This window comes from Ambystoma mexicanum, chromosome 4q, assembly GCF_040938575.1.
Source record: "Ambystoma mexicanum isolate Mex_15411 chromosome 4q, UKY_AmexF1_1, whole genome shotgun sequence".
NCBI classification, from domain to species: domain Eukaryota; kingdom Metazoa; phylum Chordata; class Amphibia; order Caudata; family Ambystomatidae; genus Ambystoma; species Ambystoma mexicanum.
The window spans coordinates 181,309,041-181,326,175 of record NC_090928.1 but is presented as its reverse complement, the minus strand read 5'-3'; the positions used below and the strand labels follow the sequence as shown (position 1 = coordinate 181,326,175).

The 17,135-nt window shown below is 46.5% G+C and overlaps 1 protein-coding gene and 1 long non-coding RNA gene across 3 annotated transcripts in view; both read right to left on the bottom strand.

The window, feature by feature from the left end:
* The window catches only part of RNASET2 (ribonuclease T2), a 522,081-nt gene extending 507,733 nt beyond the window's left edge, over positions 1-14,348 (bottom strand). Inside the window, exon 1 of one of the 2 annotated variants that reach the window (XM_069607702.1) lies at positions 14,173-14,348. The gene's annotated coding sequence lies outside the window, so the exon portion shown is untranslated. The remainder of the gene's footprint in view (positions 1-14,172) is intronic. The other variant, XM_069607703.1, reaches the window with a different exon arrangement.
* LOC138468489 (uncharacterized) lies at positions 5,950-7,211 on the bottom strand. Its single transcript, XR_011268275.1, has 4 exons — positions 7,118-7,211; positions 6,665-6,764; positions 6,435-6,549; positions 5,950-6,301 (listed from the first exon to the last, which is right to left on the bottom strand). It is a non-coding gene; the product is annotated as an uncharacterized lncRNA (long non-coding RNA).
* Positions 14,349-17,135: the final 2,787 nt, after the last annotated feature.

Genomic DNA, 17,135 nt, shown 5'->3' with positions numbered 1-17,135 from the left:
TGTAACACTCTTGGCCGGAGGAGAGAGCACCTGCCCCCTGGGGCCTTTCGAGCAGGTCACGGTTCACCGTCACAGAGGTAATGCGCCGAGCAGGGGCCAGGTCTGCCCGGGCCACAGCGCTGCGAGGACATTCACTGTTCCAGGTGACCTGCCTGCCATGTTTAATCCTGCGGGCGGACTGCACAGACCCCACCAGTTTACCTCTCAATGGTTTCACGCCCGCTTGAACTCTCTCTTCAAAGTTCTTTTCAACTTTCTCTTACGATACTTGTTAGCCATCCGTCTCTTGCCCATATTTAGCCTTGGATGGAGTTTACCACATGCTTTGGGATTTATTCCCAAGCAACCTGACTCCATGCCAGAGGCTGCTATACGGCCTAACACCGTCCACGGGGTGAGACTCAGCGATGCCCGGGAGTCGGTCTTCTGTACGGCACATTTCACACGCCTGCCGCTGAACGTGGATTCGGCTCTGGGCTCTTCCCTGGCCATTACTGAAGGAATCCTGGTTAGTTTATTTTCCTCCACTTAGTAATATGCTTAAAACCAGCGGGTCACCAGGTCTGATCGGAGGCCGTAGTCGGAGGGGGGGGGGGGGCACAAAGCTCTGGGCAGCGGGCCCATACAGTGGGGGGTGCCCCAGCCCAGTGCCTCTGGCGGAGCTGTGTGTGCACTGTCCCGATTTGCGACCGAACCCTATATAGTCGAGAGGCCCGCACTCCATGGCCATCGTTCACAGTCATTCTGTATATATAAATTCATATATATAAATAAAAATCCAGGCACTCAGCCTGGGAAACCTGCACAGCGCTTCCCAGGGGGATGGAGGCAGGCCGCTCTGCCACTGGCCCACCCAGACCGATCCACTCATCCTTCCCTAAACCCCTCCGCTCCCCTTTTGGGGATTGTGGGGGGGTTGGGGGACAGACGGTGAGGCAGGCCAGAGACAGCACAGGCAGGGGGCGGGTGGGACTGCTAGAGTCTTCAAAGCCCAGCCAGGCTGCACGGGGCTGAGCTCCAGGTACCTGGGCAAGAGGGAAGGTCACCCGCTGCACCAGCAGACCTGGCCATCACTCGCCCACAGATGTGGGTGGCTGGAACCGCGACGCCCGCCTGTCGAGTAAACCTGCTGCACCATGGCTCAGGCCTGGCATGCTGGGCCCCTGTCTGCCTGAGGAGGCGCTCCTCGGGAGCAGTTGAGTTTCCCTCAGCTCCCAGCTGCCCCCAATCGGGGCTTCCCTGCTGAACAGGGTGCACCCACCAATGCCCACCCGCTGGCGGGTCAAAGAGAGCAATGCATGCCCCCGTCCTGCGCATGGCTCCCTTTCCGGTGCGTGGTTTGGGACATCCCCAGCAGGTTAACCCAACCCCACCAGGCATGCCCGTCCATCTGCCGGGTTGCAGAACTCCCCTACGGTGGAAGGGCATCCCCACTCCCCGGCGCCTGGTTGCCCATGCACCCCGGACCGCTCTGCGAGAGGTGCCCTGGGCTGTGGGTGTGCGCGTCTGGGATGGAACAGAGGTCAGGCCCGCGGCTCTCCCTCCAGCTGCTCCGCTGTTAATGATCCTTCATGCCCCCACTCACAAGCAGATAGCTCAGCCCCAATTCACACGCAAATGGCCCATTTTTCCTTCCAAACACAGGTTCCAGATTCAAATGCCACCTCCCTCCCAACCCACATGCCACCATCCCTCCCTCTGAACCCACACAAATACACCAACAAGCTCCACCTCTCAGAGCTACACACATATGCTTCACCTCTACCTCCAGACTCACTCAGATGGCGCCATCCACCCTCTCTCTATACCCACACTGTCATGAATCGCCACTTTCGCCCCCTATGGACTTCATGGTCCATAAGGCACCGCATCATTGGGACAATCATCCTTTCAACATGGCCGCCTGCAAAGGAGCGCTACTCTCTAGCGTTTACGTTGGACGCGCTGCCTTCTAGAAAATAGGCACGCCCCCGCTGCTCTGTGCGACTCAACACTACTGTCCGTGTTGCTAGCGATTGCTACTGTTCCTCTCGTCAGCTCCTTCCAGCTTCTTCTATCCTTTGCATCCAGGCTGCCCTCCCTCCCCCCATGTTTAGAACTGCTCCCGCTATTCTTGGCTCCTACCTCCTTTATTCCGGACCGCGTGTGCGGTCCCGTGCTAGCGGGTCTTCCGCTCGCTTTGAACTCTGACTCTACGCCGCTGCTCCCTCCTGGAATCCGCCATAATGCTTCCTTCCATCCTGGATACTGAACCTCACCCAGCTTCCTGAGGCATACAGCAAACCTCACACTGGACCCAGACCCAGAGGATACGCGCCCTTACCTGTACAAATCCAGGACAACCCGGAAGAAAGAAAAGTCTCCAAAGAAGACTCAACCCCGAGAAAAACAAGTGAGAAAAAGGGCAGAGTGTGACATACAACTGATTACTCCATCCCTTCAACACACACATGCTCCCACCCCTCCCATAAACCAACATCCTTCTCTCCAGACATACATACCCCAACCCTCCATTCACACACAGATGCCCCTTCCTTCCCAGCAGAGTGCTCCAGCCCTCACTCAGACCACATGCGCCATCATTCCCCGACATGCCCCCATCATATGCCCTGTCCCTCTATTCCAGATCAACGATGCCCTCGATCAGACTCCAAGATGCCCAATCCCTTCCTTAAACCCATACCATGATGCCCCAACCTCCCTCCACACAGCAAGATGCCCCTATCCCTCACCCGACCAATGAGCAGCAATCCCTCCCTCCAGACCCACACCAATGTGCCCCATGCCTCCCTCCAGACCCACACCCATGTGCCCCATCCCTCCTTCCAGAGCCACACCAAGATGCCCCATCCCACCCTCCAGATGCACACAGATGTCCCCATCCCACCCACACCAGGATGCCCCAATCCACCCTCCAGAGAAACAGATGCCCCATACCTGTTCCAGACTGACACCAATGTGCCACCATCCATTGCAGACCCAACCATCCCTCCATCCACACAGCAAGATGCCGCATCCCGCCCTCCAGACCCACACCTAGATGAACCATCCCTCCCCCAGACACAGACCTATGTCCCCATCCCCCCATGAAACTCACACCAATGTGCCCCATGCCACCCTTCAGACCAAAAAATGCCCCATACCTGTTTCAGACAGACACCAATGTGCCCCCATCCATTGCAGACCCGACCACCACCAAGATGCCACCATCCCTCCCCTCAGATCCACACCAATATGCCTACATTCCTCCCTCTCAGAACAACACCAATATGCCCCATACCTCCTTCCAGGGCCACGCCAAGATGCCCCATCCCACCCTCCATATGCACAGATGTCCCCATCGCACTCACACCAGGATGCCCTGTGGGATACATTTACCCACTCAGCAGAATTCCCCTCCATCCCCAAAGCTGCATTTCAGCAGTTACCAGCAGAACGGCTGAGCCGGCTCCTTGGAGCACCAGTGCCGTGCAGCGAAACTGTTTTGCAGCTACAATAATGATGGCTGCACTGTCTTGCCGCACACCTATTGGGCAAGATGGAACAGGGAGCACCCTGAGAAAGGCTGCCAGTGTGTTGTCTTACATATGCCAAGGAAGAGAATTGAAAAGCACCACTGCTTTGCTGCTTGCTAAAAATTTCCCAGTGGAAAAGGAAATATTTTACATTTTAAATGGTGCCACTTTGATGCTCTTTTCATTTGTTCAACATTACACTGCTTTTATCAGTAAGACTCTGCTATGCCCATCCATATTAAGACTGTGCTCCAGCAGAAGAAAGCATTATCAGTGAATGACAGGATGTGGCAGGCAAGATCTGGGAAATCACCTGAAATTTACTCTCAGCCATATGGAAAAACGCTTGACTTTTGCTATAAAGTATCAAAAATAAACCCTTCAAAAGAATCCCTAGCTCTCTGTGCACATGTCAATTTCAGTGAACATTTGCCTTGAACATACTGCTGTGTAAGAGAAACTGACTAGGGCTGCAAACAATGTTTGGAATCCAGATAGGAGAGAAAAACGAATTTGAAGGGGACATCCCAGTAGAATTCACCACGTGTCAAAATGTGCTTTTGCAAAAGAGAAAAATGGCTGTTTTATAAATACAATGTGATTAAGGCCCTGTCCTTGCCGAGAAGTGTAAGGGGGTTTGGGTAAAACCTAGATCATGTTTTATTTTAACAGACTTGCTTCTGATTCAGAACAAAAAGAAATAAAATATATAATTCAATGTATTGGCAGTCAAACCGGTTTCCTGCTCACTTTACATTGACATTTTTGTGCTGACAACAGGAGTGGCCTCACCCCCAAAAGGAGCCACAAAGAGATTCTGGGGCACATATGTGTTAATTTCTGCCCTTGAAAACTTTGAATGGCCAAGATGAAGAATATCATACCCCCATCAGACTTCTGTCTGGGCTTCAGCTTGAGACAATAGCTTCTGGGACACCTACGTGTTACTTTTGGAAGTGACACCTACCAGTCACTCAAACTGGGGAACTCCAGGGCAGCCATAGGCTAAAGTGACATTTGGTGGTAGCCTGGAAAAAATTGTGCCAGTTGGAGGACAAAGGCCAGCCCATTTTGGCTCAAAAACTATTTAATGAATAGACTTTAAAGACTTAATTCTATAACCGGACAATGCAGTAATGTAAAAGTTTAACAGTAATTTCCACGGCTTTCAAACAAAATATTTTGGCTGTCCATAGCATGTATGGGACGTAAACACCAGGCGAATGTGAATCATGGGAAAAGTGCATATGATGGAACGTTAAAAATGGAAATTTGCCCATGATGAATATATATATAAAATTGTGGGATTTTGGGTGAAGCGGATACCACTAAAAACTATTAGAAGGGCGAAATAATGTCGTACAGACCTGGGAATGGGAACACCATGCTCTGTATGAAACATGCAATCTGCCTATATAATTTGTAAAAGTGCCACAACTGTATAAATGTGGAATTTATGTCATAATTGATTTTGCACAAAAATGACTATGGGATGGCTTTGCACCTCATAAAAAAACAACCCCATAAACTGAGTCCACTCCTGGAGGAGACGACCAACATAGGCTGACCTATCCGGTTCTTCAGGGTAGGTCTAGCTTAGTCCTGCCCAACACTAAATCCTCAGAGTCAACCGCCTTATAAAAAGGGGAAGCTGACAGAGACAGGGACTACTTTATTGTGGATTTTCCAGTGCCTGCGTATCCAGACATTCCAGATCCATTGCCAGAAAAGGGATAGTTGGTTCAGGCCCTCCTATCCAGGCAGAACCACCCTTCATAACTAAACCCCATAAAAAAAATCCCACTAACTAAGGGAGAAGGGGGGAAAGCTCTGGCACCCTTTCGGGAGTATCCTGTGACCAGACCGGCTTTTTGCCCACTACCTACATGCCAGCTGTACCCTTGCGATCCAGTGACCAGACAGGTCCAGCTGTTGTTCTGCTAGGAGAGTCAGCCGCCTTATGTGACCAGAGCCTTTGAGTCCAAAACCCGGTTGACTGTCCCAAATCCCAAAGTGCGGATTTTATTTCCCCATCCCATAGCACCACATAGCGTAACCCATCTTTATGCTTTGTCTTTGTTCCACTCTCTGAGTAATCCTATCCATACCCTGATAACTTGTTTAAACCTGTCTGAATTCTTTGTGCATCCAGTCCTTGATTTCTAAGCGTTAGCACCATTCTTCCATTCACTCCGGTCTTGTAGGTCTTTAGCAATATTTTGATTAAATAAATTAGTTCTCCCTAAAGAAAAGAGGCACACTGTGAAGGGTTACAACTGCAGCGTAACTTTTCTATTCAAGAGTGGCGTTCCTCTTTTCTATGTAATACAATAAAGAGCAAGATGGTACGTGTTTACTTGCCTCCAACCCCCTCACACAGGAAGGTTTTCCAGCATAACTAGTCCTGAAAAAATGGACCGTCTGCTATAACTAATTTACACAAATGTCTGACAAGTTTATTATTCAAATAATTCAAACTGAATTTAAACAAAAACCACTACCCTCACCTAACACAGTGTACTAAACATTAAAAAACAAATATAAAACAAATATAAAACATCAGATAACTTATTTATACGACACAGAAGATATCACATAACACACAAAAAAATCTCAATGTGTCACTAAAACAACAAGCATCCCAACATGTTTCTGTTCTTAACTGCCCAGTTCAGGCGAACATTCTTCAGGGGATAAATTTAAAAGCATCCACTAATCTCTTCCACACCGTCTTGAAAGGGTAGATTCAGGCACCCAAGAGGGTAAAAGGAAAACAACCTCCAAGCCTGTAAAAATAAAGGAAAGGAGAAACCTAATGAGTTGCAAAGAGGGAAGGAAGTACTACAAAATGTAAAAGGAGGCATGGCACAGGGATTATGCCACACTCACAAGGGTCCCAAAGGGCACCCGCAGATTTACCTTTAAATGGTGAAACTTCAAAGCACGTCACAGGATGACAAATTTGCTGGTTTCCCTCCAAATGAGAAATCAATACTTCAACAAAGCGTCACAGTCCGCTAGAGTATCGCCACACCTAAGTAAGACAAAACCAATACACAGAGACCACATGCTCTGTTATATCCAGAAATCACACTGGCTTCAATACCACTGCACATAAAATCAAGGCTCCAAATAACAAAGTGAATTACCTCCACAAATGTAGGGATCAAGACTGCAGTTCACGATTCAGTAATGAACAAGTTGAAATGGAAACATCCATACCATCAAGCAATAAAGTACAGAGTCAATCTGGAAAGCAATGGGAACATAACAGTAAACACCATTTATCTGGCATTACCAAAACCTCAGCTAACAACATGCCGTCAACGTGCACTAGGGGGCAAACAGAAGGGGGTGCTTATATTTCACACACGTGAGGAGACCATGCATTATCTAATGTGTAAAGATAACTACTCAGCGTCCATGCTGTCCAACCTCCACAACGTAAAAGAAACGCGGAAAATGGATAGCCACACAACATGTGTAAAAAAAGTGTAAAATAAAGTACCCCAACCACCAAAAAATGCAAAAGGTGTCCCGACATGGAGACAATATCATGCACAAAGTCACATTCAAAGGCGAAATGCTGGTAGCGTGCTCACCTATACACACGGAGGGGTTTATTCACTCCACTTGCAGCATTCACACATACTCGGCCAGCACTCGATTCAGAGGAGTCATGGCTGCTGCACAATCTCAAAGCGTCTATGGTTGCGCAGCAACACAAAGAAAGGACTCTGTTAAAGCGTCTATGGTTGTGCGGCAACACAAAGAAAGGATTCTACTTCTCGAAGTTACTCAGGAGTACAACAACCAAGGGGGCCATATTGGAACAGACCCAGGATCAACTGGTGTGGAGGAGTTTAGTGGACACTCAGCGCATCAAAAAGATGTAAATTGCACTAACTTCATCAATTGAACTAAAATCCAAATTGTTCGCCAAAAATGGGGTGCCCACATGATATATGTATCACACAATGTCCAAAATTATATTTGGCTAACCAAATGCCAATCAATGCTTTCATTGAGCCATAGCACATTGCTTTGTAATTTGAAAATTATTTTTTGCTCTATATTCAATAATTTTCGATCCGTTTCAATTTTGGTATTTCCATGCACCTTTTTCAAAATCAGCCATGTGAAGTCATTGAAACCATGTTTCTTTTCAATAAAATGTTTCACAAGAGGGGCAGTTATCACTTGATTCTTGATACAGCTGCGATGTTCCACCATTCAAACTTTACATTGCCTATTTGTTTTTCCCACATAATGTAGGCCACATGGACAGGTGATCAGATATACAACATTAGCTGTGTTACAATTCGTCATTTCAGTGAAGACCCACTTAACATCAGGTAGAATTTGCAATAATCTAGTTTCTTTTGTTTGTCCACACATGCTGCAATTCCCACATGGAAAATGTCCTTTTACTTCAGGCAAACCCCACAGTCTAGTTTGCCTAACTTGTGGTATCTGCATTTCTGTCACATCATTTCTGATCAGAATATTTTGTAAATTCTGGCTTTTTCTGAAAGCCACTAGGGGAGGCAACACTTCTTTACCACGATATATTTTCTTCCAAGTTTTCATCACAATGTTTTTGATTTTATAGGACAAATTTGAGAAAGTATTAACAAATACAGTGCCAATCTTTTTAATTGGCCTACTACTTTTCTCCAAAAGTGCCTCACGATTGCTATTGTAAGCTCTTTTTGAAGCATTTCTTATAACTCTAGGCGGATAGCCTTTGGCCAACAACTTGTATATATCGTGGTAAAGAAGTGTTGCCTCCCCTAGTGGCTTTCAGAAAAAGCCAGAATTTACGAAATATTCTGATCAGAAATGATGTGACAGAAATGCAGATACAACAAGTTAGGCAAACTAGACTGTGGGGTTTGCCTGAAGTAAAAGGACATTTTCCATGTGGGAATTGCAGCATGTGTGGACAAACAAAAGAAACTAGATTATTGCAAATTCTACCTGATTTTAAGTGGGTCTTCACTGAAATGACGAATTGTAACACAGCTAATGTTGTATATCTGATCACCTGTCCATGTGGCCTACATTATGTGGGAAAAACAAATAGGCAATGTAAAGTTCGAATGGTGGAACATCGCAGCTGTATCAAGAATCAAGTGATAACTGCCCCTCTTGTGAAACATTTTATTGAAAAGAAACATGGTTTCAATGACTTCACATGGCTGATTTTGAAAAAGGTGCATGGAAATACCAAAATTGAAACAGATCGAAAAATTATTGAATATAGAGCAAAAAATAATTTTCAAATTACAAAGCAATGTGCTAGGGCTCAATGAAAGCATTGATTGGCATTTGGTTAGCCAAATATAATTTTGGACATTGTGTGATACATATATCATGTGGGCACCCCATTTTTGGCGAACAATTTGGTTTTTAGTTCAATTGATGAAGTTAGTGCAATTTACATCTTTTTGATGCGCTGAGTGTCCACTAAACTCCTCCACACCAGTTGATCCTGGGTCTGTTCCAATATGGCCCCCTTGGTTGTTGTACTCCTGAGTAACTTCGAGAAGTAGAGTCCTTTCTTTGCGTTGCTGCGCAACCATAGACGCTTTGAGATTGTGCAGCAGCCATGACTCCTCTGAATCGAGTGCTGGCCGAGTATGTGTGAATGCTGCAAGTGGAGTGAATAAACCCCTCCGTGTGTATAGGTGAGCACGCTACCAGCATTTCGCCTTTGAATGTGACTTTTTGCATGATATTGTCTCCATATCGGGACACCTTTTGCATTTTTTGGTGGTTGGGGTACTTTATTTTACACATGTTGTGTGGCTATCCATTTTCCGCGTGTCTTTTACGTTGTGGAGGTTGGACAGCATGGACGCTGAGTAGTTATCTTTACACATTAGATAATGCATGGTCTCCTCACGTGTGTGAAATATAAGCACCCCCTTCTGTTTGCCCCCTAGTGCACGTTGACGGCATGTTGTTAGCTGAGGTTTTGGTAATGCCAGATAAATGGTGTTTACTGTTATGTTCCCGTTGCTTTCCAAATTGACTCTGTACTTTATTGCTTGATGGTATGGATGTTTCCATTTCAACTTGTTCATTACTGAATCGTGAACTGCAGTCTTGATCCCTACATTTGTGGAGGTAATTCACTTTGTTATTTGGAGCCTTGATTTTATGTGCAGTGGTATTGAAGCCAGTGTGATTTCTGGATATAACAGAGCATGTGGTCTCTGTGTATTGGTTTTGTCTTACTTAGGTGTGGCGATACTCTAGCGGACTGTGACGCTTTGTTGAAGTATTGATTTCTCATTTGGAGGGAAACCAGCAAATTTGTCATCCTGTGACGTGCTTTGAAGTTTCACCATTTAAAGGTAAATCTGCGGGTGCCCTTTGGGACCCTTGTGAGTGTGGCATAATCCCTGTGCCATGCCTCCTTTTACATTTTGTAGTACTTCCTTCCCTCTTTGGAACTCATTAGGTTTCTCTTTTCCTTTATTTTTACAGGCTTGGAGGTTGTTTTCCTTTTACCCTCTTGGGTGCCTGAATCTACCCTTTCAACACGGTGTGGAAGAGATTAGTGGATGCTTTTAAATTTATCCCCTGAAGAATGTTCGCCTGAACTGGGCAGTTAAGAACAGAAACATGCTGGGATGCTTGTTGTTTTAGTGACACATTGAGATTTTTTTGTGTGTTATGTGATATCTTCTGTGTCGTATAAATAAGTTATCTGATGTTTTATATTTGTTTTTTAATGTTTAGTACACTGTGTTAGGTGAGGGTAGTGTTTTTTGTTTAAATTCAGTTTGAATTATTTGAATAATAAACTTGTCAGACATTTGTGTAAATTAGTTATAGCAGACGGTCCATTTTTTCAGGACTAGTGATGCTGGAAAACCTTATAGAGTTCCTGTGTGAGGGGGTTGGAGGCAAGTAAACAACACGTACCATCTTGCTCTTTATTGTATTACATATATCTATATCCCCGTTGGTGGAGTAGGATGTCTTCATGTTAATAGGGATTCTTTATACCTATTTAAACATATTATTATTGTTCCTCTTTTCTAGCCATTAAATTTAGTGTAAGTGAAATTTGTCTTTTTCTTTCCAAAACGATTTTCTTTCCCAACTGCTTTATTTTACCAAAACCGAATCTCTTCCCACATTGAAAATCTCATCCAGGTATTCAGCTATAGTCACTCTTCCCATTCTATATTGTCCTTTTGATGTGCATCTAATCACCCAGACTAAAAACTGCATTCCGATTCTGTCTATTTCAACCGTAAAAAAAGCTTTGACATTTAAAACTGAAAAAGTATAAAATGCAACTTTTCAACGTGTGATTTGGCTGCAGTGTGTTCCTACTTTCAAGTTGCTTTTTTGAATTGTATGCCCTTTGTTGATACCTTGCCTTGTAGTTGCTAGTGAGATTAAATCCCTAATACTGTGATAAATCATATTTACCTCCTCGATTCAACTGCACATTCATTTAATTGTCATTTCCAAGTGTTAAATTGCAAAGTGTTTTTTGTTCCGTTTGCTGCATAGTATCCCGGACTCCTTGCTGCTCCTTCCTATCCACGCAAAATTCGATTAATTGGGGTTTGAGGGAACATTGTAGAGGGAAATCTTAACTCGGTGCTATCAACCTGAATAGAAAAAGTGCTCCTAGTCCTTTGTGCTTTGGATATTTTCTTGTAGGAGGTCAACCAAGTGCATTTCATTAGTTTATATTGTAATTATCACCCCATTGGCGGTTGCTGCCCAATATTCAAACTGTGTGATTTTCTTTGTACTTAAAATAAATATTGTATTCCGACAAACCGGCTTGGTTAATGGTCCATTGTGATCCGGGGTATTTGTAAAAGGGGGTGTGATACGGGTTGGGTGCCAACCCAATTCGAATTCGTTGAAAATGAAGAAAAAGTATTCTAGTTGAGCGCTATATCTTGGGCTAAGGGACAGAGTACTGGTGCGGTGTGATGCCCGATTGGAATCCTTTACAGCCCCATCCCACCCTCTAAACCAACAGATGCCCCATACCTGTTACAGACTGACACCAATGTGCACCCATCCATTGCAGACCCCAACCAAGATGTCATCATCCCTCCCCAGACCCACACAAATGTGCCCCATACCTGCCCCCGACCAATGTGCCTGTCCTGCCAATCAAACCCACACCAATGTCCAGGCATCCCCTCCCTCCAGCCCCACACTGATGTCCCCACCCAACCCAAACCAGGATGCCCCATCCCTCTCTGTAGACCAATACCAATGTGCCCCCATCCAATGCAGACCTCGCCAAGATGCCACCGTCCCTCCATCCACACAGCAAGATGACCCCATCCTGCTCCAGACCCACATCTGGATGATAGCTCAGCGGCATTGTGCTTGCCTTGGAAGCAAGACGACACTGAGAAACATAGGTTTGATCCCCGGGACCGCGCTTAGAATCCTCTCGGTATTAAGTGCGTTATAAATAGCCTATCATATCATCCCTCCCCCAGACATAGACCAATGACCCCCCCATCCCTCCCATCAAACCCACACCAATGTGCCCCCATCCCTCCCTCCAGACCCACACCAATAAGCTCCCCTCCCTCCAGACCAATTTCCCATCCCTCCCAAACCCACACAAATGTGCCCCATCCCTCCCCGCAGACCCACACCAATGTGCCTCCATCCAGTCCCTCCAGAGCCACACCAAGATGTCCCTATCCCACCCTCCAGAACACAGCACGATACCCTCATCCCTCCCCCCAGACTCACAATGTGCCCCCATACCTCCCCAGACACAAACCAATAGCCATATCCCCCATCCCTCCCATCAAACCCACACCAATGTGCCCCATCCCCTCCAGAGCCACAACAAGATGTCCCAACCCACAGTCCCAATCCACACCTAGATGACCCATGCGACCCTCCAGACCCACAGTGTCTTATCTCTCCCTCTAGACCCACACCCATGTGCCCCATCCCATCCTCCAGACCCACACCAATGCCCCCAACTTTCCCTCCAGACATGCACCAATGTGCCCCAACCCTCCCTCCAGACCCACACCAGTGTCCCTATCCCCTCCCTCCAGATCCACACGTGTGTCCCTATCCCCTCCCTCCAGATCCACACCACTGTGTCCCTATCCCCTCCCTCCAGATCCACACCACTGTGTCCCTATCCCCTCCCTCCAGATCCACACCACTATGTCCCATCCCTCCGTCCAGACCCACGCTAAAGGTGCCCCATCCTAAAACACACCACCATGAAACATTAAATTACTCTATTGGCCCCTTTTGATTAGTTAAACACCACCATCCACTGTCCCTTTTCTCAGCCCTCCATACCTCATACCTTTCACATTGAACAGCTGAACATGATTTTTAAAGTAAATGTAATTTTCCGCTCCCCCATCTCAATCTGGTGTCTTGCAGGAATGTGGCAGCTACGAGCACAGACTGCTTCTGCCCTTGCAGCCAAGAGCACACACATTGCTGCTGCTCCTGCAGCCTGGCAGGGACGAGCACACAGACTGCTGCTGCTCTTGCAGCAAGTGCCTTCCAAGTCAGAAAAATGACCAGGGACAAGACGAAGTCAGACGCTCCAGGGGCTTGCACAAACGTTCCCGGTATCCCGAAGAAAATGCCCACCCCAACCGCTGCAAGCCAAAGGCACGTAGAGTCCGGTTGCACTTGCACCGGAGGCCACAGCCTTCCTGCTTCCCTCTCAGCGCTCGTTAAAAGGGCTCCGGGCAATCACAAGGATGACATCAGAAGTCACGTGAAGAAGAGTGGGCGTGCCAATGCAATGGTCCATTTCTCGGATGGGAACTGGGAACTAGCCACTAGCCGGTAAAATGGCTCAGCTAGCCGGTAAAATGGCTCAGCTAGCCGGTAAAATGGCTCAGCTAGCCGGTAAAATGGCTCAGCTGGTTGAGCGCTCGCTTCTGCGATCTGAGCGTGATCTGCAGGTTGGAATCCTGGGAAGGCCAACTCAGCCTTTTATCCTTCCGAGGTCGATAAATGAGTACCAATTTCGGTTAAGTGATATTGTATGAAAATATGTGCTCTGTAAAGCGCTTTCGATTAAGGCGCTATATAAATAACACATCATTATCATTAAGTAATAAATGTTTATTATTGCAACAAATGCAGCTTTGTCTCGCCCTATTGTACTTAAAAGACAGAATAGAACGAGAGACTTATTCAAACAACTTTGTAAACCGAGTAGGACAAGGGTATTTAACATACATAAAGTCTCGGTTGTTTTCGTTTTTCAGAGCAAGCCTTCATAAAAGGTGCAGTATCCCAAGCGTTCAACTACATGGATTGCGTCCCAAAATGTATGCCAAATAACCAACACAAAATCCCTGCGAAGTTTTAAAAACACCCAGAATTCCGTCACGTTGGGGGATCGAAACAAGATGTTATTTATTATAGCGCTATGATACACAACTTAACACTGGAGTGACTAGAGTTCAATAAGAAGGTGTAATCGGTAATAAAGAAACGTTACAAAAATAATTTAAAATAAATTATGCTCATTTTTTATGTAACAATGTATGTACATGTTCAGCCTTTACTGGACCTTGAACTGGGTCCTAAATCTGCTCCCAGCAGCAGATTGTTTTTCCGGAATAAACAAACTGTATCAGACAAAGGGGCCACAACTCACCTGAGTCAGCCAGTCACGCGGTAGCAGATGAATAGACACGCTCTACGAAAACACCACCTCTCACGCCTGCTCTTCTCATATATATATGCAATAAGTAGCAAACTTGTTAGATAGGAGAACTTCAAAACGGGAGGGCGTGTGCACACAGGCGCTGGTGAAGAAACACAGGGAGTCATGACTCGTATTCTTAAAGGGGACAACACCACACTGATGTAGGATGTTGAGATAAGCAGCGTCTGCCCAACGTTGCATGATTTCAGACTCAAACCCCACAAGTAAAACATTTTTCTCCACAAGTAAAACAAAGATCCATGCATCTATAAATAAACCATCGTCTAGTTTTATATAAATGTTCAAAGTTATATACATAAACTAATGCTGCCAGATAATATTTTCGGAGCTATATTGAGGTTAATCATTGAACGCTGCAGATTTTACGTTCAATTTTTTTTTTTTGCTGTTCCTTTTTATCTTTAATAACTGGTACTGCGAAACCGAGTATTTTTTAAAGATGGCTGCCAGATTTCATAATTCAAAAGTTTACATTTCGTTTTCGTTCTTACAAGGGATGTTTATCATCATGGTATTGTTGTGGGCAATTATTTGTGTCCCCCCGTTTATGCCTGTCCCCAGGAATTGGAGGAGACTTCAAATCAAACGTTTTACCACCTATTGGTTTCGTTTTCTCCCACTTCGTATAACAGCAAGGCTAACAAGTACTAGGAAAGCAGTGATTGATGGCTATATTCTCTTGCTATAGATACCAAAGTCTATATCTGGGGAGTTTATCCCCCCCTCACCACCAGATACATCATTTTGAAAAATGGTGACAATTAGTATACGCTTACAGGAAAGTTCTGATGCCTTACTGATACTCTTTGTTACTCCTAGTCCTACTCTTCCTCGTCACAGTACTTACCTCTTGAGGCCCCTGCCTCCGACACAGGATCTTCTTCTAATTCTCATTTTTTGTATAACTCCTCCCCTGTATCGACAACCCTCAGTTTTATTATAACCAAGCTGGAGCATGGGACCCTCCCTGCAGGGAGGGAGAGGTGGGTTGTCAGTACTGTGACGAGGAAGAGTAGGACTAGGAGTAATGAAGATTAGCGTAAGTGATCAGAGCATTAACTCCACATCCACTCGCACCGGGGAGAGGTCCCATTGAGAGACAGAGGTGCAGCAACATAAAGCACAACTTTATCCGCATATGTACCAACCCTCCCGATTTAGGAGGGAGACTCCTGATTTTTCGGTGAAAAATATAGCTATTTTTCACATTCGCCCGCCTAAAATTACTGTAGCCCCAATGCATTCCTATGGCATGCCTCTCAACACAATAGCTTTTGGTGGGTGTCATCCGCCACTTAGGCAGCTCTCTCACCCGCCAAGCTCCGTACATCCCCCATAGGAATCAATGGGCTTTCACCCGCCAAATGCAAAATCAGGTGTTTTCACCCGCCCAAGGGCCATGAAAGGTTGAGAGCTATGCTGTGAGGAAATGTACTGGCTCTGAATGTTGGCATGTATGTTATCGACTCCAATAATCACATTCCAACAGACAAAACCCCATACATGCCAACCCTCCCGATTTAGACGGGAGACTCCCGATTTTTCAGTGGAAAATACTGCTATTTTTCGCGTTCTTCCACCTAAAATAATGACTTTGCCAATCCAATCCTATGGGGAAATTGATGTCTCCCGATTTCTCTGAAGAAATCTCCCTTCCAGGTGTTACGGAATGTTGGCATGTATGAAACACCAACCCCAAAAGAACCATTCCCGGAGTAGGAGATATTCAACCAATAATGGTTGACAAAGGTGCTCTGATCCGCCCAGGTGGCAGTCCTACAAATCTCCTGTAGAACCCCCCCGAGCATCCGCCGAGGAAGCAGCCAAAGCCCTGGTAGAGCGACCCTGAACGTGGTCAGGCACAGGCAGGCAGAAGCCACATAAGCCATGGAGATGACTGTACGGACCCGCCGGCTAATAGAAACCACAGAGGCCTTTCATCCCACACCTGCGGGGCCAAAAGTGACCAAAAGACGGTCAGAACGGGACAGTCTGAGCCAAATATTCCAGAACTGCCCGCCGCATATCAATGGCATGCCGAGCCACCTCGTCCGGCATCTGCAGATCTGGAAAAAACACAGGGAGAACCAGATCCTGAGACATGTGAAACCGAGACACAACTTTAGGCAAAAACTTAGGATAACAACGCAAAACCACAGAGTCTGGTAGAACCATCAAAAAGGGGGTCGACACAAGAGAGCTTCGAGACCCCTCAGCCTGCGGGCCGATGTGATATCAATTTCAGACAGGGGCTCAAAAGGAGGCCCCTGAAGGAACCTCAAGACTAGAGGGAGATCCCAAGGGGGAAGGCCCTTGTAGGCACATGGACGGAAAGCAGAGAGATCCCGAAGAAACTTCCCCACCAACACCTCCCACTCCAGGTGGCCTTTAGAGTCCCCCAACATGATTTTAATGGAGGCCCACTGGGAGCGAAGCGTGGAGATCACCAGGTCCTTGTCAAAACCCTCCTGTAGAAACTGGAGAACAGCCGGCAGACCAAATCGGAGGTGATGGATCACAGACTGCCCACACCAAGCCCAACAGTGCCTGTCATAAGCCTTCACAGTAGAAGGCCTTTTGAGCATTAAGGATAGACTCGACCACAGGACCTGGAAAAACTTGGCTGACTGAGACGGTGCAATAGCTAAACTGCCCATTGAATCTGCCTGACCCCGATCCCCAACCCCGCCTGCAGGGGACAAGACCCCCTCGGAATCAACCAAGGCTCCTGGGACTGAAGTTCCATTAGGGAGGGAAACCGGGTCTGACGAGTCCAAAATGGAGTTGCCAACAGCACTGTCACCCTGTTTCCCTGTTGCGCTGAACCACCCAGGGAAGAAGGGGGAGAGGAGGGAACGCATAAAAGAGATCCCAAGGCCACTCTATAGTCA